This window comes from Pseudopodoces humilis, chromosome 3 (genome assembly GCF_049639895.1).
Source record: "Pseudopodoces humilis isolate 2021_Gansu_Grassland_sample_001 chromosome 3, ASM4963989v1, whole genome shotgun sequence".
NCBI classification, from domain to species: Eukaryota; Metazoa; Chordata; class Aves; order Passeriformes; family Paridae; genus Pseudopodoces; species Pseudopodoces humilis.
The window spans coordinates 31,436,197-31,457,369 of record NC_142202.1 but is presented as its reverse complement, the minus strand read 5'-3'; the positions used below and the strand labels follow the sequence as shown (position 1 = coordinate 31,457,369).

At 53.5% G+C, this 21,173-nt stretch overlaps 1 protein-coding gene across 11 annotated transcripts in view; it reads left to right on the top strand.

Moving 5' to 3' along the window:
- SLC29A1 (solute carrier family 29 member 1 (Augustine blood group)) overlaps positions 1-21,173 on the top strand; it is a 33,637-nt gene that overhangs the window by 3,175 nt on the left and 9,289 nt on the right. For 4 of the 11 annotated variants that reach the window (XM_014259381.2, XM_088053470.1, XM_014259382.2 and 1 more), the window contains one exon: positions 2,846-3,010. The gene's annotated coding sequence lies outside the window, so the exon portion shown is untranslated. Of the gene's footprint in view, positions 1-2,845; positions 3,011-5,150; positions 5,602-7,715; positions 7,789-7,824; positions 8,024-14,611; positions 16,678-18,648; positions 19,361-21,173 lie in introns of those variants that run through there. The other 7 variants (XM_014259384.2, XM_014259389.2, XM_088053471.1 and 4 more) reach the window with 7 other exon arrangements.

Genomic DNA, 21,173 nt, shown 5'->3' with positions numbered 1-21,173 from the left:
TTCTGTTTCTTTAAACCACCTTCAAACAAAAAGCTCCTGCTTCTGCCATCAGACTTCCCTGCTTACTCCCAGATTTCCTGGCTCCCACTCATCCCCAGTCCTCCAATGGGTTAACACACAGCAAGCACAAGCCCACGGTTCGGGGTGCCCTGTCCCACTTTGTGCACTTGGCTCCCGGTGCCGTTTATTCCCCCATCTCCCTGCTGCCGCTCACTGCCTCCTCATCCTCACGGTGACCCCAGTGCCCGGGGCCTTGCCTACCCTTCCCTAAACCCCTTTACCGAGGGGTGGCTTGGGATGTCTCCCCACCCTGGAATTCCAGACCCTCTCCCACCAGCCACCAGCTCGCCACGCTGCTTCCCCACCCTGGCTCCCGCATTCCGCGGAGCCGCTTAACCCCGCGCCCGGCTAATTCCTTCCCCGTGCGCTCCCCGTGCTCGCGGTGACGCCGGGCCGGGCCCGCCGCTGCCGCTGCGCCCCTCGCGGCCGCCAGGGGGCAGCGCCGGCCCGTGCCCCGCCCAGGCGCTTGGGGGCGCCGGGCCGGGCCGTCCCCGGAGCCCCTCGGGGCCGGGCAGCTCTGCAGAGGGGGTGGCAGGCGACTACAGGCCGCTGCCTCCCCGTCGGGGACTGGCGAACTCCGCCGCGCACCCCCGGCAGCGTGGCCGCGGGGCACTGGGCTCCCAGCGCCCCTCGTGTGAGGGGTGTAGGACCCCCCGAGAGTTCCCTTCTCCCTGGTGCGTGTTAGAGCATCCTCTGCCCACCGGTGGACACTCGGCTTTGCAGGGGGGCTGAGGAAGGGGTGGAGGGCCGTCCTAGTAATGCCCTGGCAGCTGGGCTGGTCATGGGTTTGGCCTGCCCTTCTTTTGATGTCCCATGGTTGTGCTCCACTGGGTGGCCTGGGGGCCTCGTTTCAGCTTGGGAACCTGCGGAAGTATGACTGGCAAGGAGAAGAAATTATGAACGGCTTGTACTGTTGGAAGTTGTGGGAAAGGGCTCTCCTGGAGACCTTCCTGGGGGATGTTTAGGAGCATTCAGCCACAGCTCCGCTGCTGATTTGCCCAAAGGGGAAAGCATGACTGGATGGACTTAGTTTCCAGGCAGGATTTAGTCAGCCGTGCCAGATATTTACACAGAGTGAAATTCCTCCACACCAGCCAGAAACTGTTGGGCCAGGCACAGACAAGGACTGGCGTGGCTGTGAGAGCTCCTGGACCTGTGTTTGGAGCCCTTGTCTGTGCATGGTCTCATGCCGTAGTCCCCATGGTGCCAGTGACCACAGGGACTGCCCAGGGAGCAGGCTGGGTTGGCATGCTGTTAGGCATCTTAGCCCTGCCCTGCAGGAAGGGCAGACTCTGGCTGCAGCAGACTCCCAGAGAGCTGGAGAGCTAGAGCATGGCCCTGTCTGCTGCCACCAAGGTGCCTTGGGAAGGCTGATGGAGAGCCATTGCTTCAGGCTATTCTCCAGAGCTGGCATTCACTCATCCTACAGAAAGCCACCTTCTGTCTTTTAGATGGTTCTTGGAGACCCTGCGAGTTGCTGGGCACCTTGCTCCACTGGGGTGTGGATGGACTTTGTCGAGGGGGGAATGGGACCTCATAGCAGCTGCCACCCTCTTCCTCTTGCCAGGTTCCCTGGTTCCCAGTAGCCCACAGCTCCCCTGTGGTGTTTTACAAGTGTGGCTGAGTGCCAGCCAACTTCTTCCTTAATGGCTGTGCTCCATCCTGGGAGGCTGGTGATGCCAGCTAAGGAGGAGGATGTGCCTCGGGCACTGCTTCAATGGGCCAAATGACCTTGGCTATAGTGTGGCTCCTTCTGCCAGCACCAGCTCCAGCTTCAGCCAAGGAGACCTGGAGTGACACCATTCGGGTGCTTGGAGTGGTCTGTGCCCCAGGGCTACCTTTTCTGAATGCCACAGGGTGTTCCTGCCCGCCACTGAGCCAGGGGTTAACCCTGTCTCCTCTGGTACAAGTGGGACCTGAACTGTGTGTCTTGAGTTTATCCAAGCCTCAGCTTGGGCCCTGGCAGGTACCTGACTGCCTACAGTGAAGTGACATTTCACCCTTGGCTGGTGGCAGTACAGCCAAGTAACTCAGTAACCAGCACCCAGCAGCTCAGCTGCTAATTTGTGCCATTAGTCAATATTTACTCCCTTAATGCTTGTAGGAGAAAGCAAATGGGCAGCTGGAGCTCAGGAGAGGGCAGCAGCAGTGCAGGGAGGGAGGCAGAGGGATGGGGATGGATGAGGGAGGGATTGCTCGTGGAAGGATTGTACCCAGGAGGTGGTGAGGATGGGAGACCCTCAGACGTGCTTTGGGCAGAGGGGCTTGTGTCCCCCAGCCTGACAGGAGGGAGATGCCCTGTGTCCAAAAGATGCTGCTGTTCCACTGGGGCAGGCTGTCCCCACCTCCAGCAGCCTGAAAGGGGGCTGGAGCTTGACTGGACCCCACTGTCCATCCCAGGTCCCATGAGCCCTGTGGGCACCATAGACCCCTTGCTGAGCTGTGACCAATCAGTGGACAATGGGATTTGTTTCTGCTTGCCCAGCTGGAAAACACCCTGCCACTGCCACTGCCACTGGGCTGGAGGCGTGTGGAGGCCCTTCCCTGTCATGTCTCTAGGCCATTTGCTCACCAGGGCTTTGAGTGCTTCAGGGGTAGTGGTATCACCACATTGCATGTCAGTGCTACCAGCCAAGGGGGATGCTTAGCATGGGGAAGTGGTGGAGCTGATTGGCAGCAAGGGCATCCCTCACCCTGCCTTTCCTTGCAGGGTTTCACCCAGGGCTGCTCTGCTGCCCTCAGCCCACTAGCGAAGAAGTCACAAGGCCTGACTTTATCCCTGCAGGTCGAGTTGTGCAAGGAAGCAGAGGGACAGCAGGATGCTGGCGATCTGTGTAGCTCCCTGCAAGCGGTGATGTGCCAGCTGGATCTCTGTGCCACAGGCGGCATTCAGGAGGATATTGCAGCTCACTCCTTCCCCACCTCGTCCCAGCAAGGCTCAGGCCATCAGGTGAGCAAGATCTCTGCCCTACCATCTCATCCCAAAATACAGGGCAGGGCATCAAGAGCCCAGGGATCACCATCAGGAGTCCTGCAAGCAATGACTGGAGATCTACCACCCCAAAAAGAGTCTGCCAGCAGCTCTTCAGCCAGGACCCCACTCCAGGGTCAGTGAGGACCAGCAAGGGAATAGCAAAACTAAAATAATCGGTCCCCCAGCCATTTGCTGACCTCAGCAACAGGCTGAGATGCTTTGTTGACTATCAAAGCATCCACAATCACTGTAGTCTTGTAATAACTGGATTCCCAGGAGCCTGGAGTAGATTTTTTTGCCCCTACTGACTAATAGATTAATAACCTGCTGGCACTTGACAGAGGTTCAGCATCTTCTGTGTTTCCCTCCATGCAACTGATTAAAAGTTGCCTTTTCCCACTTTCCCCATACAGCTGCCTTGTCGCACTTGCAGGCAGTTGGATACAGCTGCTAATCTGCTTGCCATTCTATTCCTGGCCTGCCTGCTCTGCCTTTTGGACATACTGGCTCTCTTTCTCTGCTCTGTGGAGAACCAAAGGACCAGCACAGAGGCTTTATGAGCTGACCTGCCCATGCCTTCCTCTGGAATGGGGCAGGCAGCAGCCAATGGAGGGAAACGCAGTCAGTGTGGGTCATGCTTGTAAAGGGAAGAGTGGTTTTGCAATGAAAAGGAGAACTGGATGGCATGCAGACCCCTGGCCTCAGCTCTGCTGCAGGCTGATGGTCTTGCCATGCCTCAGTTTACCCTGTCCCTAGGACAGGCACATTACAGGGAAAGGGAAATCTTATTGCAGAGGAGGGCTGGTGGGTTAATTAATGTATGGATGCAAAGTGCTTGCAAATCTCCAAGGAAAACGATTGATGTGGGTGCCAAGCGTAAAGGATTCTGGAAGCATTAACTGCCTGCAAATGCTGCCTAGCTCCTCAGGCCCTAAAACTCATATATTGCCCAAAAGGCACCAAAAATATTCCTTTAGCTCCTATGGTGCAGTACCCACTGCCTGGAATAAATCTCCCATTTTGCTCTTGCTTTCCAAACCAGCTGTTTGTTTGCTTTCCCCTTTTGGATTTCACAGCTTTAGTTAAAGCAGGGAATTGCTACAAGAGAGGAGGGGGGAGAAAAAAAGCTGCTTTTGTGAAAGGTTTGGCAGCAAGTGTCACTGAATGGAAAGCACTTTGCCTGTTTGTTATGCCTGTTACAAACTAGCTATGAGCAGAACGTACAAATTGGGCTCCAGGTGACGGCATGCCTGCAGTGCATGTTCGAGTTTTCAGAAAGAAAACTCAAAGGGCTGGGCAGCTTCAGCTCCACCAGCATCTTCTGAGAAGCATGTCCATGGAACTCCCAGCCTTATGTAAGGCAGAGGCTTTGCTGGCTTCCTCCCTTGCCTTCTCCCTTTTGCTCTGGGGAGTGCAGCAATCTGCCAACAGCCACAGCGTGTTTTGGCACTGTGCTGCTGCTTTGGGGATGGAGAGGGTGGGAATGCAAGCAAGCCCCCGGGGCCCACTCAAGGCTGTGTTTTCTCTTTGCCCAAGTTACATAGGGGAGAAACATCTAGCTCTGTGGGTCTGTAGCTCATACAGTGGTGGGCCCAGTACCAGTGCTGGGCAAAGCACAGCTGTTTCCATTTCAGGCAGAGACTGTTTTCATAGCTGTTTGCTTTTTCTAGAGGGTTTGTTATTGTACATGCAGAGGTGAAGATGATAACATGAGAGTCACTTGGGAGCAGAGAGTTCTTTGAACACAACACCTTTGCCAAGATGAAGCAAGGCCACTTGGTCCTGCAGCAAGGGTTTGTGTTTGTGAATAATACAAGTTAATGTTTGGGGCAATAAATGAGTTGTTATTGGCTGTGCAATTTGTTACCATCCCATGCACCATAGAGGAGGTGTCACCCCTCTGAAACTGCATGCTGCCATTGACATTACACAACCCAAGGAACTGCATCGCTCTTGGGAGCAGCCATGTTCCCTGAGGGGCTGAAGTGCCTCTACAGAGAACAGAAGTTTGAGCTAAATGTCTCCTGTCCTGCAGCAGCCAGGGCTGGATTTTAAAGGACACTCACTCTGTCCCAGACTTAGCCTTCTTCACCCCATGGTGTCTTGCTCGCTACAGGTCTTCTGCCTGCACAAGAGAAGACATCGTTGTGTGCTGTCCTGCAAGCTGGTGATGGGTGGGTGCACAGGTCTGTGCAAGGAGGCAGCCAGCAGCCAGCAGTCAGTGCTGTGCTGAGGAGCTGGAAGCTGCCTTTCCCTGTGTCTCCCCTTGGGTCTATCTGCTGGCCTTCTGTCTGCCTGCGGTCACCAGTGGCTGGGACGCTGTTCAGCGCTAATGGATTTCAAATCCCCCATCTCCAGTGACAGGCATCTCTACTGAGAGATGTTTGATTCCAGCGATTGGGGGTGTGGCTGTGCAGACAGGACCAGAGCTGCAAATTAGAGAATATTTAATCCTGTACTTTGGTGATGGTAAGTGCTATGCACCCTGCTGCTGAAAGCCTGGGGTGAGGCAGGGGCTACACCTGCCCTGTCCTGAAGGAGAAACTTCCTGGAATATCCATTCAAAGGTAAGTTCTATGGTGTTTCTCCTCCTGATGGGGTCTGAGGTTATAATAGTTGTGGCTGAGAGCCTTGTCTTGGCTTCTAAAAGTGTCAGTTTGAGTGGGCAGCACCAGTCTGGACCCTGTGCTCAAGTTCCTGGGGGAATTGGTTCTCACAGCTTTTAGTCTGTGCTAAAGTTGGAGCTTTTTTAGAAAAATAAAATTGTAGAGATGCTCAAATTTTATCTCATGCTGCTGAGCAGCAAGTGTGGGTATCACAAGGAGAAACACAGCATCCAAGCTGCTGTGGCATCCGTGTTCCAGGGACTACCAAAGGGGCTTGTGGGGCTCTGTGGGTGACAAAATGGCACATCTCAAAGAGGGAGAGGGAAGGTATTGTCTGTGTTGCAGCTTACCCAGAAGACCTTCCAGATCAGAACGGCTTACAGAAAGGGGGCTGAGGAAAGGCAGGCCAAAGGCTTGGATCTGTCATTGCCTGGAAGATGCAGCCTGAGAGCTTTAATTGGAGATGAGAGCTTTTAAATTTAATTTGATCTGATATAGATCTTAAATTTAAGAAAAGAGCCTCCTGTCTTACTATCTGGCAGCACTGTCTGCTGCTCTCCTCATGTTGTTAGTGTACCCTACTATCTGACCCCAGAAGCCCATAACCATGATGAATATCTAGGGCCAGTGCAGAGGGAGAGATCTAGCTCTAAATTATGGCTCTAAATGGAGTGTGAACTGGCCCCTAGTTTGATAGGTTCCTCACTTGTCCCCCATGCTGCATTCTAGGAGGCTGCTAGTGAGGTCTTTTCCTCAGGGTGACACTCTGCAGTGTCATTGTTGCAGATTAGAAAGCACCTGTAGCTGTCCCAGCCCTGTTACCACTGTCTTTTTCTTGGGCTTTGAGGACTTTTGCTTACGTGGCAATGTTATGTAGGTCTGTCTTGAAACAAGCTTGGTGCTTGGATTCTGCAGGAAGATGTGTGTTAGAGATCATCTTGCTGAGAGAGCGTGAGAATGAGAATCTGCCAGAGCTTTTGGGGGTGTTTTAACTTCTGGTTTTAATTTTTAACCCAAACTGATCACCATCTGCAGAGAATTTTCTGAGGCTGTTTATTAATGGAACAAATGTTTTAATGGTCAAAGCTGCTGCAGGGAGTTTCTGGTGCCACTGCCTGTGCCTGCAGAGTACAGTGTATGGAGAAAGCCAGGAGGGCCCTGTTTTCCTTTAAACACCTAGCTACATAAAAAAATATTTATGTGACTGTTTAACCACAGGGATATAAGGTTAAATTCAGGTGCACTCCCCCTTGCTGGGGGACAAAGTACCTGAGGATTCCTCCACGTTTGCACTTCAGCTGAGCAACAGGCTTTTATCACAGCGGAGCAGATATCAATTCTGGAGAGATAGGAACCTGGAGGTGGCAGCTGGAAAAAACTACTCTTAGAGTTTGTGCCTGCCCTTTGGATACTGAATACAGACCGTACTTATATCCTCCGAACACAGGGGAATCGCTAAGCTTCACAGGGCTCTACACATTGCCTGCCATCCTGGGTAGCACCACCACGAATACACAGTGCAAAAAGCTGTCTTTAATCCTCTCTGTGACTTACAGAATCATAATGGTTTGGGTTGAAAGGGACCTTAAGGATCATTAAGGGATGACATAGGCAGGGATGACAGCCACTAGTTCACTAACTCAAGAAAGTTTTATATATATATATATATACTTATATATGTGTGTGTGTGTGTATGTGTGTATACACATGCATATGTATATTTGTGTGTACACCCATGTATATATATATTACACCCTTATGTGGTGACTGCCAGCAGAGTGTTTTTGCCTGAATTAGAATGCAGCATGGGGGACAAGTGAGGAACCTATCAGACTAGGGGCCAGTTCACACTCCATTTAGAGCCATAATTTAACGCATAGCTCCCTTTAGAGCTATAATATCTACTAATGCATGGACATAAACGGAAACCCGGCGCTGGGTGCGGCTCCGGCTTTAGGGCTTGCTTTGCTTTCCTTCCCCCAAGAAGTAGGCGGCCCGGGGGCCGGGGGGGTTTCCCGCCAGATGCGGGGCGTGGAGATGCGGTAGGCGCGGAAATGGGGGGAGCCAGGGGCAGGCGGACGCGGGGAAGGGACGGCGGCAGGACGCGGGGCGGCGCGGAGAGCGCGGCGCAGGTGGGTTCGCCCCGAGGTGCGCACGGCTGCCCGCGGAGGGGTGGCAGCTCCTCTTACCCCTTTTCTGCCGGGGGAACGCGAAACGGGCGGGAAGCGGGAAAACCCGCCGCCTCTCCCACGCGGGAACCGCGTGGCACTGAAGGCGGCAAGAGGCGGAGTTTAGAGAGCGGGACGGAGGCGGCGGGTTCCCATCCGCACCGGGGAGAGAAGGAGCCCGAGCCGGCAGGCAGCGGTGGGCGCTCGCGTTCGAGGTACTGGCTCAAAGTCGCCGAGCTTTTGGCCACCCCGGCTCCTTCCGAAGCTCCGCGCGGCGTTTCAAAGCTGCCGGGAGCGTGGGGAACCCCCAGAGGGAGCCGTGGGATACCCCAAGCTCAGAATTCGGCGCCACAGCACGGGGAGGGGCGGCGTGCGAGTCGCGGCTTGGGGGACCGGGCGGCGGGGGTGTGATGCATAGATGCTGCTTTTCGGGGGCGGGGGGGGGAGTGGTCTTCCTTACTACCTGCACGGCAACTGTAATTCCACTTTCGTAGTTACTGCTGGGGGGAGAGCGTGTGGTTTTGGGGATGCGAAGCGGCGCGGCCAGCACGTGGCTCTGGGGATGCAAAGCTCAGTGATGCTCTGCTACCTGGGATGCAGGACTTCACCGAGGGGTTTGTGCCGCGGTCCTCCGGCTGCAGAGGTGGACATCCCTGCCGAGCAGTGGCGCGTGTGTACGGCAGTGTCTGCCGGCATGCCTCAGCTGGCGGGTGTGGTGGGGACCCGCTGGCAGGTGCGTGGGCAGGGTGCCATGTGCTGCTCTGCGAGAAGTGCGGCAGAGCCCCCTTGGCTGGCAGAAAAACAGCTGGGTCAGGGTTGCTCCAGGTCCTGCTTAAGAAAATGCTCCCAGCTGGCTGTGGGATGTTGATGATTTCAATGAGCGTTTCTTTGCATTCCTGAGTAAACCATCAGCGTTAATGGACAGCCTGGTCCAGGCAGAAGTGCCAAGAGCTCCTGTAGAGCCCTTTTGTGCTGTCCTCCTTACCCCTGTAGTTAAATCTGAGCCTTGCACCCCTGCTAGATGCTAATACTGCCAGACCAACACAGTCCTTGTCTGTACTCTCCAGCACTCCCATCCGCCTCTCAGGAATGGGCTATGGAATTGCAGACTGTGTGGGAAGGCAATACCGGCTAAGCCCTTGAGCTGTGGGATCACACACAAGTAAAGCCTGTGTCCTTGATCCCAGGGGTAGGGGCTGCAGGAGGAATTTGTGCAGCTGTTTGCCACAGCTGGATGCACTTTCTGAAACAGAAAACAGCCCAATGGCCCCTCAGTTGCCTGTTGTGAGCAGACAGAGTTGAGGGACTTCTGTGAGTGCCGACATGAGAAATCCCACTCCTTCTGCACTGCATCCCACCTTGGTGGCATTGTTTCCGCTTACCAGCACCTGTAAGCTGCTGGACAGCCTCAGGCTCCCTCGAGCCTACCTTCTCTACAAAGCTATCTCAGGATGTGAATGTGCAGGGATGTTTTTCCTTTGGTTCACTGGTTGTCTTCATGCAGCTCGTGGACCATTGATAGTGTCAGTCCAGTGCTGGCACCACACATATGCCCTCCAAAGCACTCCTGCTCCTGCCATTGTTTTTTGCTCCTGGAAAAGACAGGTAGGCTCGCTCTTTGGCTCACCAAAAAGATTTTCACAGAACAAAGGCACTTTCTTTTTGGGACCAAGGGCTGTAACATCAGCCCCAGAAGATGCTTTGCAGGATGACTTGTCCCTCCACAATTAGTGCAGACAAGAGGTGGAGGCTGTACCAGATACCTGGAGTGAGAAGGCTGAAGAAATTCACTTCAGCTTAAATCAGCAGATGTGTCACCAGCACACAGGGCAGTATGGCACCTCCATCCTGTAGTTGTCCCTCTGCTCCATTCCTCCCCAAGCTGCATAATTAACTACTGGCATCAATTCCCCAGCATGGCATCCCTGCTCTCATTATCTTGGGCTGGGAGGTGTTAATGAGCCTCTTCCTCTTTGAAGATGAGCCATGGGCTTTGTTGTTGCCCTGGCCTGACCTGTGTTATTCCTTGTTGTGGTATGGGTGTAAGCCAGGTTGCAGAGGACAAGGCACCCATTCACCCACTCCCATGCTGCACCTTCTTCACTGCCCAGCTTCATTCCCCGTTCTCCTGGCAGAGGCAGGCAGGGCTTAGGGACCAGCCCATTGGGATAGAGGGAGCCCAGGATCACCTGTGCCCTGTCCAAATGGGAAGGCACCACCACTGACTTTAGGAAGCCAGCAAACAGCTTCTGGTGGTTTCCATGGGATACATGTAAATCTTGGTTGTTTTTGTTCAGTGTAACGTCCAGGACCTTGGCAAGTGTTACGGAAGCTGCAACGCCTGCTCTCATCCACCGAATTCTGTTTGTTTGCCAGCACCGTACTGACCCCACAGTGTAAACCTTGCTTACCTCCCTGTGCCTTCATGAGCCTTCCCAACATCGAGAGCTCTGTCCTGAGACCCCTGCCAGCCCTGCACCACACTGCTTGGGGCTGCAGGACTGTCAGCTCTCAGTCTCATCTCCATGCTAACTCATACAGCTGCTAACAAGATGAGGCCCAAAGCACTACACAAAAGGAGCTACAAGCATTTGCAACTGGGAAGGAGTCAGGGTTTTACCAGCCACACAGCTATTTTTATTTGATTGAGCAGTCCTATAAAGACTAATTACTTCTTAGGTTAAGAGTGTGCAAGATGTCGGCTGGGGAAAGAAGTGTGCAGATTAGGGGCAGAGGCTGGGTAGGTTTGGTTACATCGGGGTGTGTGGTCTGGAGGGTCTCGGTGCCCCAGCTGAGGCTGCAGCACAGTACTGCACCCCATCTCCCACTCCAGATTCTGTGGACCTAGGACCTAGCTGGGGGGGTTGCACACGGGCTCTGGAGTCCCCATGTGGGAGAGGAGCTGTGATGCTGCATGAGGAATGCGTCTGAGGATTGTTTTTCCCATGAGACAAGGGAAGCTGTTGTGTAGGAATAACGCTAATAAGTCCTTTGTAATTTCATTGCTGATGGCAGTGGTCTGAAAAACATCACTGTTGAAACCTTTTGGTCCTGCTCTGGCTTGGAGCAGGCTTCTTCCTGGTCTCACCAGTGTCCAAGGAAGGGGAAGCTCAAAGCTCTTTGTGTGTGGTTGTCATGCACTAACTGTGACACAAATTTGTGTCAGTGCTCAAGGTACTCTTCCAACCTCTTGGTAAAGCCATAGGTGAGCACAGTCAGGCTTCATCTCCAGGAGACCAACTTTCCTTGGGGCCAAAAGGGAGCAGAGACCTATTGCCTGCCTGGTGGCTCGTGCAGAAGCTGTCAGCAGGAAGTCAGGCAGATTTCCGCAGAGCCTTCTTGCTTCTTCCCACCACACGACTGCCAGTGAGACTTGCTTTACTTCATTTCCTTTAGGACTAGACTGGTAGGAAGGCACCTTGCTGTGAAATTTCCAGCTGGAAATTCATGAGTGAGCAGACAGGAAGCTGCAGAGGGAGGAGGTAGGCAGGGGCTGGAGGTGAAGAGCAGGGCTGGGAGGGATGTTACTAGAGGGTTGTGTCATCAGCCGTGCTGTGCCAAGGCCAAGCCATCAACCTGAAAGTGTATCTGTGTCCCCAGACTGACACTGAAGTGGCTCCAGCCACCTGAAAAGCTGCTGGGGAGAAGGGTGTCCTGCCTGGGTTGCCCTGCTTGGTGTCTCTTCTGCTGCCCAAGCTGTGGCTCCAAACAAGGTCCTCATCCCTGCCTGGTTCATTTTGCCCAGCACGTCCAACCACAGACACAGTTTACACCCGTGGCTGAGGGCTTGTTCACCTGGCTCAAACCTGTGAGAGCTTTGGAGTTTTGCTAGACTTTTTGTTCACGGTCATGGTAAACCCTCATGAGAGAAACTCCCCTGTTTTAAGCTTGGGGATAACCCTTGGAGAATAGCCAGGGAGGCAGGAGGGACTGGTGACAAATGTGTCTTCTTGGTCCTGCCCAAGGCTCAGGGTTGAAGGAGGTGCCAGCCTCATCTGCCTTGCCTGCTCTGCCTGTGACAGGCATTGTAACTTCCTGGCCTTAGGACCAAGTTGGAGGCAATTCCATTTTTTTATCTTCCCTCAGTGCTATACTCTCAGCTCCCTGATGGTATTTGCTCTGGACTGGACTTTAGCCCCCACAGGGAGCCCACTGCTTCAGGATGCACACACTGCATGGTGCTTTCTTCCCATCAGGGTTTGTAAATGCTGGGCTGTGGCTGAGGATGGTAGGGTTGGGTGGGTCTTCATGGCTTCCTGGCAAGAGCAGGAGTGTTATCCATTAACCACAGGAGGAGACAGACCAACGGCAACACAACCAAGCTATTGTGGAGTGATCCACCCTACCCTGCAGCTTCTCCTTCCCGTCTTTACACGCACTCCTTGTGGCAACACAAGGCTGTCGTGTCTGTGTGGTGAACCACATCAGGACATTGATCTGCCAGCATGTCCCTGAATAGGGCTGGAGGCAGTGGCTACGGGGTGCCCACGTAATATGGGTCAGAATCCATGCCTTGCAGAGAGATGAGGAAGGTGCTGAAGAACATTGCACTCCCCTGCCTGGGCTCTGCAGCTGGGCTTGCTCCAAAAGTGGAGCCTTTGATCAGAAACAAAACCTAGCATCAGCAAATAGCCTGGCAATCAATACTCAACACACAAATCTGATGTCCCTCCCTTCCTTCCCTGTGGCTGTGTGGATGCAGCGTGTCAGAAGGGACTGCTTCAGCAAGGCTCAGGCCCTGGGCTCCCTATCACCTGGCATTACTGTTGAAGTACATCAGCATCTACCTAGGCAAGCCCTGACAGGACACCTTGCCAGATGGCCAGCTCACCTCAGGAGGAGGCTGCTGTAACCTTGGGTCTCCTAGTAGGGTGTCTAGAGATGCCTTCATCTCCTCTGCTTCCTACATTAATCTGGGAGTCTGAAAGGCTGCTGGAGCCTGCCAGCCAATGGCTGCAAAGTGCCATTTCCACGAGAGTGGAGCACTTGGTGGCTTTCATCCAGAGTTTTCTGTGCTTCCCTGAGACATCCAGAGGATGCTCAGAGTGCCAGAGAGGCTGCAATATCATGGCTTTTTGCATGGATGTAGCAGCACAGGCTGGGATTTGGAGGGGATGTGGAGAGGATTGCTCTTTCCCAGCTTGTGGCTGGGCTTATTATTGTTGGCTGTGTGTGAGATTCTGTTTTGATGGCATTTGGGCAGATACAGTGGTCCCCACCTCCTGTTTGCTCTCCCTGTCTGATCCTACTTGCATAAAGATTTTCCTGTTTGCCACTGTTTAGCCAAGGCCAAGTGCCAAGAGTGGGAGGTTTGGGCTGCGACTTATTTGCTCCAAAGGAGGTGTCTGCCTCAAGTCTTGCTTTGGCTCCTCCTGCAAGATCTCAGTCCTGCCAGGCTGTTTGGGGAAGCTGCGTGATTCTTCGTAGAGGATGCCAGAGATGGTGCCCTGTGTATTTGCTCCAGCTCCTTTGCTTGCACCACATCGCTAACAGCACGCTGCCTCCTTGGCTTTCCTCTCGGCCCACAGATCATGTGTTGCCCACACAACTCTTCTCTGTCTGCCACAGAGCAGGGATATGGCAAACCCTCCTCTCGGCAGGCAGATCTTCCCTCCCGGGAAATGTGGAGGCGTAGGTGGCTCCTCGAGTCTCTTCAACTCCTGGGACTTCTGGGGATGGCTTTATCCCACTCTTTGGAAATGGCTGCATCTTTGGAAGTGAGCGGATTTGGCACAAGCAGACACAGACAGGGCATCCATCCCTTCTCCTTCTTTTTGTTTCTTGGGATTGTGGGGTGCCTCTTGGCTGGGACAAAGTGGATTTTTGAGGTGAAGGGGTGATAGACACTCCCTGTCTCTTGTAGCAGACCTACTGTGAAATAACTGCATTTAGCATCTGAAGCCAGTCTGGGATTTGCAAAATGCTATGGCTGTCTGAGCAGTGAGCAGGATATTGGCAGGACAGGTGTCTGACAGACAGACTGCACAGGACCCTGAGAAACCTGCTTCTGTGCTCACCATCCCCCTTCTCAGTAGGGCTGAGGTATTTAATGCCAAAAGCAGCGGTCAGCCAGGGCCCCTATTCTGAGCTGGTCTACAAGCAAAAGGCCACTTTGGTCTGTGTGGACCCAAAATAGCCCATGTATTTCTGTCCTGGCCACTGGGACATGCAGGAGACAGAGCCAACCTTGACTCACCACAGGCCAGTGGTGGCTGGCTCCTGCATGTCTGTTCCATCCTCTGCCAAGGGGACTGCTGCTCAGTGGGGAGGAATTTCCTCTCCAAATTTTGGAAGGTGGGGAGATGGTGACACCAAAGGAAGACTGTGTTGTTCTGGCTCTAGTTTCATTTCTCTGTCCTCTACTAAATTGGAAACAGCTGTGCAGCCCAGATCAGCCTCCAAAAAACTGCTGAGGGGGAGCTAAATGATCTCTGCTCCTGGGCCAGTACCCCAAACAGGACTTGCAGCCTTCTGCTGGGCTATCCAGGTGCAATGGCAAGGCTCACTTTGTCCAGCCCTAGGGATGCTCTTCCACCTTCTTGGGGGACAGCAGTTCAGCAGCTCCCACTGGGTTTGTGCAGCTCTTGCCTCCTGAGGGTCCTGCCAGCTCTGCACCTTTGAATCTGGCTCCACAGGGACAGCCTCTCTCCTGGGAGGTGGAGGCGCCGTGGGATGCAGGAGGTGGCAGTGGGCAGGCGATTGCTGCAGGACTGTTGTTTGGCTGCCAGCTTTTCCTGCTCTTCTAGAAGCATCCCTGTTTTTGGGACAAGTGAGTGAGGGCTCAGACTCTCCTTGGGGAAAGGAGCTCCTGTATAAGTGCAGGGTGGCATTTGGGGTAGGAGAGTGGTTGAGCTGAGCCCTCCAAGCCCCTTCTGCCTTGCCCCTCACATCAGGACTGTTTTGAGGACCTCTCAAATGGAATGTAAGCTGTCCCCATCCTTCTCCAGACCTTCACTGCAGGTTTCTCCATGCTCAGCTCCCTTATGTTGTTCCTGGCCTGACTTCTTCCTGGGTCTGCCAGCTCTGAGCTCAGTCCTGGAGCCAGGAACATGAAGCAATGAAGGAGGAATCATCTCTACTCTACATCCCAGCACCCTGGGGGTGCCAGTGGCAGATGGCCTCCTGCAGTCCTGCTTTTCCCCTCTGGTACTGCTCCCAAAGCAGTGACCTTGGGGTAGCCATGTGTTGTTGGTAAATATAGCCCTACCAAGCCCAGGAGATGGAAGGCTATGGAAAAATTAATTTTACCCCTCTTTCATTCCTCAGCTGTGGGATCCTGTCCCCTGGGTTTCCTCCCACACATTCATTGAGTCCTTATATTCAAACTTGTCTGGCTAAGAACTGTTTTGCTCTCATCTTGTTTTGCTGTGGGCTCTCACCTTTGCTCCCCTCAGCTGCAGACAAGAGGGGAAAGTGGGACATGGTCCTATAGGCTCAGCCCATCCCTCTGCCCTGCTTTAGCTGCTGCCCAAGGTGTGGCCAAACAAGATACCATGGTGCAGACAAAGACAGGGATTCCCCTTGAGCAAACATGAATGCAGGGACGGGGAATGCTGATAATGCAAAAGAGCACATTTTACTAATGCAAAAGAGCCACATTCCAAGGGGTGTTACCTAAGTGCTGTCCCAGTCCACCAGGGAGCATCCCTCCTCCCACCTGATTGGGTGGAAATAAGGACCCGCCTGTGGGATAGCCAGACAGTAGGCAGGCAAGAGCCATAACTATGCCTTGTGTTGTGTATGGTTGGGATTGCCTTTGTCCTCTGTTCATGGCTGCCCCATCATGTGGTGGCCTGTGCCACTACTGCATCAAGACCCAGGCTCCTCCATGCTAGGAGGACCTGCTTCCAGCTCAGGGCTGCCTCTGTCTGCTCCTTGTGCTCCCAGCTGAATTTTACATTAATGATTTCTGGTTGTTCTCCCCAGGTGTCCTGTAAGGTTTCCTCCATTTGGAAGCAGAAACATGGTTTCCTGCCATTGTGCTTCTTCCTGCTGCAGCCCCTAGAATGATTCCAGGGAAGTACCCCTTCCTGCGGCATTTCCCCTCCCCGTTACCCCCGGGCAGCACCTCCATTGGCCATCCTGGCACCCCTGAGGACTTGGACCAGCCCTGCAGACACGGGCTGTAAGGGTCTGCTGGCTGCAGAGGACTGCTGGACGAGGATGAAGGTCTGGGGCAAGGCATCCCCAGGATCTCCCCAAATCCATGGTGGGCCCTCAAGAAGTCATGGTCAGGTGTCATGAGCTGCACATGCCCATGTGCCCATGCCCCTCCCCACCTCCTTGCAGCTCCTGGAGGTGCCAAAAGCTGTCTGGAAGCACCATCCAGGTCCTGGAGATGGTTTCTGCCTTAGCTTGGAGGCTTCTGCAGCTGCACTGAGTGAAGCCCTGAGCAAATCCCTCCCTCTTGCCCTTGGGAGAAAGGGTTTTTATTTTTCTAAATTTCCAACAAATGGAGACTGAAGCTAGCCCTGGAAAAACAAGTCTCCTTCCACAGCCTCCCAAGAAGCAGGTTAGGGTTGTGGCTTGGAGGGGACAGTCTTTTCCCTGGGGAGAGCAGCTTAAGCGGGTGCCATCAGAGAAACCAGATTCTTGGAAGAATTTTGTTTCTGCAAACAGTCTCCTGAGATCAGCTTATCTCTCCTCCTCTGACGCCTGCTCATAAATTACGTTCCCCATTCCCCCCCTGCTCCTGCCCTCCACCAGGCACTTGTATCTCCTCCTGCATCCCCAAACCACCAGCCCTGGAGCAGACAACAGCTCAAATATTTGTGGGGCTTTTCCTACCTCTCCCAAGGCTGCATTGTCCCTGCATTGTCCTGTGGCCTGAAGCAAGGAGCAAGGGAACTGGGACCACCCTGCCTTTCTGGTAAGCTTGTTGCTGTGACACTGCAATGTCCCTCTGCAGTGTTTAATAGGATGCTGGGCAGGAGCACCCATCTCTGCTCCTGGGGATTTTTCTCTGGCCAGGGACCAGATTGTACCTGGGCTTGGGCACTTGCCATGTGCTTAGGAGGGAGGTGTGAGGGTTCATTGTGGGGGTGCCATTGATGGCATTTGACCAGTAACAGTCAGGGCTGGGAACCCACTTAGCTGCCCCACTGAAGAGGTGGATGTCCAGGGCTTCCTGGGACTCAGTAATGGGTGGGATAGTCCCAGCTTTGCCATCTCGGGTAGTTTTAAGGCTGGCTCTGCCCTGTCGCTGTCCTCTGCCCTCTACCTGGTGGGAAGCCCTTCAGGTACAGTACTGAAGTCCCACCAGGCCCTGGGGAATTTGGTGCCCAGCTGGACCGCTTCACCTGCCTGAGGCAAGTGCCCCCTTGGTGCCTCTCAGGGCTCCTTGAACTCTCCAGATAAGGGACTTCGTAGCCAGTTAGTCTACGCAGTTCAAAACACGCCAGGGCTGAATGTTCCCCCTGCACCACCCGGCATCAGAGATAACGTCAAGTGCTGGGAGCAGGGTCAGTATTCACAGCTGCTGCTTTGCGAGGAATTTGTGCTGGCTGGTAGTGCGTTAAAGCTAGGGCTTTAGAGGTGCCTCTCCTTTTGTCTATGGAGGAGTGGAGGGAGTGAGGTAAAACAGATCAGAAACATTGCCCAGAGACCCTCATTCTGGGGGGTAAGGATGCTTCACAGAGCACCTTGTAATCTTTTTTTTTTCTGCTGGCCGAGCCCTGGCAAAGCAGAGAACTTTGTCTGCAGGCAGCAAGTCAAGGGAGCAGGCAGAAATACCTGCTCCCTCCTGCTCCCCTGCTAAGCTCTCTCCTCAGGATGCAGGCATAGAGCAGGGCTGGAAGAGCAGATGGCATCACAAGGCTGTTTACTGAGAGGCAGAGAGGAGAAGAAGAATAGGAAGTGCTATCAGCTTGCTGACGGAAACTACTCACAAAGCACCCCAGACTAGGAAACCTGCTGCAGGATGTTGAAGGGATGAAGGATCAGAGGAAGAGACACCATAGCAGAAAAGACAGATGAAGCTTTTACCTCTCTGTTAGCTCTACCAAAGCCTGAGCAGTTTCTTCCACCTTCCTTTGGGGAGCTCCTCAAAGCATCTGTTAGAAAGCAAAGGTAAACAGCAACAAATGTCTTGGGTTCCCCAGAAGGAAAGGGAGGGTGAAGCAGCTGGTTGTGACGTTTGGCCTCTATAGTCATTCATTAGCAGCTGCTCCAGCCCCCAGGGACTGGGAGGAGGGAAAGATACCACCTTTTCTAAGAAGGGCTGAAGGAACTTCAGGGAAAAGCCGACTGCTGAATCTGCTGTTGTCTGTGCAGGGACAGGACCTGTGGGCATGTGGGGAGGCTCCTGTGGAGGGGCCCCCACTGTTGAAGCAGCACTTCCTAGGGAGTCTGGGCTCAGAGTGCCCACACTGCTTCCCCTAAAAAATTCCAGTCAGCTTTCAGACCAGTTTTTAAAGGAACTTGCTGGTCAAGAGGGAAAGTCCTTACTTGGCTCCATAATTAGTATGAAAACAGGAAAGAGGGTGTAGGAGTCAGCAGTCAGTTTTTGCTGTGAAAAGAGATCTTTGTATCTGTCACATGTTTTTTCAACACATTCGTGAGTGACCTGGAAAAGAGAATGAGATGACAGGGCTTTGCTGAGGTGATTGGATTACTCAGGTTCATGGGGACAAGTGCCAGCTAGGAGGAGTGCTGACAATCATTACAACATCAGGCAACTGAAATTCAGTTTAGATAAATATCAAGTCACAGATAACAGGGGAAGGGAAGAAGCCCCAGATTCACAAACAAGATTATGCACTGAGACAGCCATGAGCCAGCCATTCACAGAAAGGCCTGGGGCTATTTCAGATATGAAATCACACACTGTAATCTTTCCCAGTTACAAAGCAGAAAGAAAGCAGGAAAACCTTGTGCCACTCTTCAAATTATTGTCTCACCCCCACACAAGTCCCTGTGTGCCCCCAGCACCAGCATCTCTGGAAGGATCAAGAGGAGCCAGGGAAGATTTGGAGAAAAGCAACAAGGAGGACTGAAGGCATGGAGCCATGCCTGAATGACTAAGTAAGCTAGAATTTCTGTTCGGAAAATGTGCTTTTGGGTGGATACAATCTAGGCCTGTAAAGCAGCCACTCCAATGTTCATCTACCCTTTGACACTGAAGGCAAAGGAACCCTGGTGAGGCCCTGCATGTGGGGAGAGCTGCTGCCCCCTTTCAGAAGCTTCTGAGTTGAAGGGGGAAGCAGGATTTCACAGAAGTGAAACCCACCATGGCTACAAAACACAAACGTCATGTCCCTTCCAGCTTGGAGGCTGAGGGAACAGTTGGGCAGTTAGTGCCCATTTACTGTGCCACATTTACTCTTTCCTAGCATCTGCTTTTGTCCTCTGATGGAGACCAGCCTTTGAGCTGGACCAGCCTCTGTTTTGACTCAAGGCACCTGCCTACCTTTGTTTTGGGAGGACTTGTTTTTGTCTCAGCACTGCAGCAGTGGTGCACAACTGTGCACTCTCATCCGTCTTGTGAAATAAAAGCGTGTGTCCTCAAGCTGGTGACTGAAAGTGGAGATGGAATTCCCTGCACCCAGCACAAGGTAGGATGATCCGCAAGCAGCATGGTCAGAGTTCAGGCACGCATATGAAACATCATGAAACAGGCAGTCTCTTAAGTGTTGCCTATCTTCCAGCTGAGTCATGGCCACCAAGGTTTCATGTGACTTGCATACCTGTGCTAGGCTTGTTCCATACCTGCAGATAAACCTTGAGGGGCCCCTGGATCAGCCTTCCTGACTGGAGAACTCTGGTGTCACCCAGTGGGCAAGAGGACATAGGGAATGGGGTGAAAGGCTGGTGAGGCAAGTGGTCCTGTCCCATCTTGGCCATGCTTGGAGGAAGTACTGGGCATCCCTGCAAAGAGAGATCCCCTGACAAGTAGTGTCAGGAGGACATGAGGTGCTTGCCAGTAATCTGCTGTCAATCCCTTGTCTATGGACTGCCAGGACACTTCTACACTTGGTGTGGTGTAAACTGCTTTTCTTTAAAAAGCTGGTGTTTCTGGGTGTAATTCCATGGTGCCATAGCATGCCTACATAGCACCAGGGAACGGCTCAAATGAGAAACTAAGCATTCACTGTGCTCACCCTTGGCGAAGGCAACAGGAGCAGAGGAAAAGGTGATGTGGGGAAAGGGAATAAGGAAGTGTCCAAAGCCAGGTGACAAACAGCTGCCTGCAGGTGTGGCTGTCCTGCAGTGCAGGTTTTTCCACAGAGGTTAGGCAGCTGGTGACAGCTGGCCCTGCTGTCACTTCCCAGGGCTTGGCTGACAATGGGGCTGCACATGACCACCAAGGGTGTCACTTAGCATCTGCCACAGCCTTTGTGTGTCATGAATGAGCAATTAAAATTTTGCCATCTCTTGTTTGTACCTGCTCAAATGTTCTAGCTTATGGTTTGTTAAGCCCACTCTTTGTGATCTTGTTTCTTCTGCTTACACATAATTTCCATGGGGTTAAGACAGACTGCTCTGTGCCCAGGAACAAAACGGATATTCTTGGGCCAGGGTCCCACGGTCCCACATCGCTCCTCCTTTTCTGTGTCCGTCAGGATGTGCAGCCACCAACCTGGTGGCTGGGCTAAACACCAGCAGACTGCTGCGGTGGGGGGAGTGGTTGGAGCTGTGCTGTGCCTGCTGGAAGAGTGGCATCTGTTCCCATGTCCCATCGGGTAGGGCAGCTCTCCCCAAGTGGGAGCAGGGTTGCCAGCTGTTGCTGGTGTTGGTTCATGTAACCTTTTCTGTTTGTTGTAGGGTTCTCTGTAACAGCCAGCAGCTGGAAGTGTTTCCTGCTGTGATGACTGCTGCCCTTGGCAGGCACTGTCTCTTTGGAAAAAATTAGGAGGCATTTAGCGAAGTGAGACAGAAAACAAACAGAGCAGGCAGGAGACTGCGGCCGGGCAGTGCCTGCCAAGGAGGCTGGGCTCCTGACACAGGGATGCGGGCATTATCCAGATGGAAGCAGGAGGCAGTGGGAAAGCAGCACGGCGGAGCGCCCTGCCCCAGCACCCCAGAGTCCTACTCCTGACACCGCCCACCTTCTCCCCAACATCCTCGGCTCCTGCCATCTCCTTCTCAGCACCTTTCTGTTCTTCCCTTCCCTGGATGGTTGGGCAGCAGGACCTGGGCTGTGTGCCAGTTCTGGTATCCGATACCTCTTCTCCTCTTCTGCATGTGCCGCTAGGCCCATAGGGCTCCAGCCCCAGTGACTTGAGCCAGGGCCTGCTACTCACCCCCAAGGGCAGGGGTTGTGGAAGCAGGGGGACACTGCCTTCAGTTACTCTGAGCACAGCGCTCACCCCGGCTCTGTCCTCTCTCCCAGCTATGTCTATGGGGTCAGTCCCTGCCTCTGTTTCC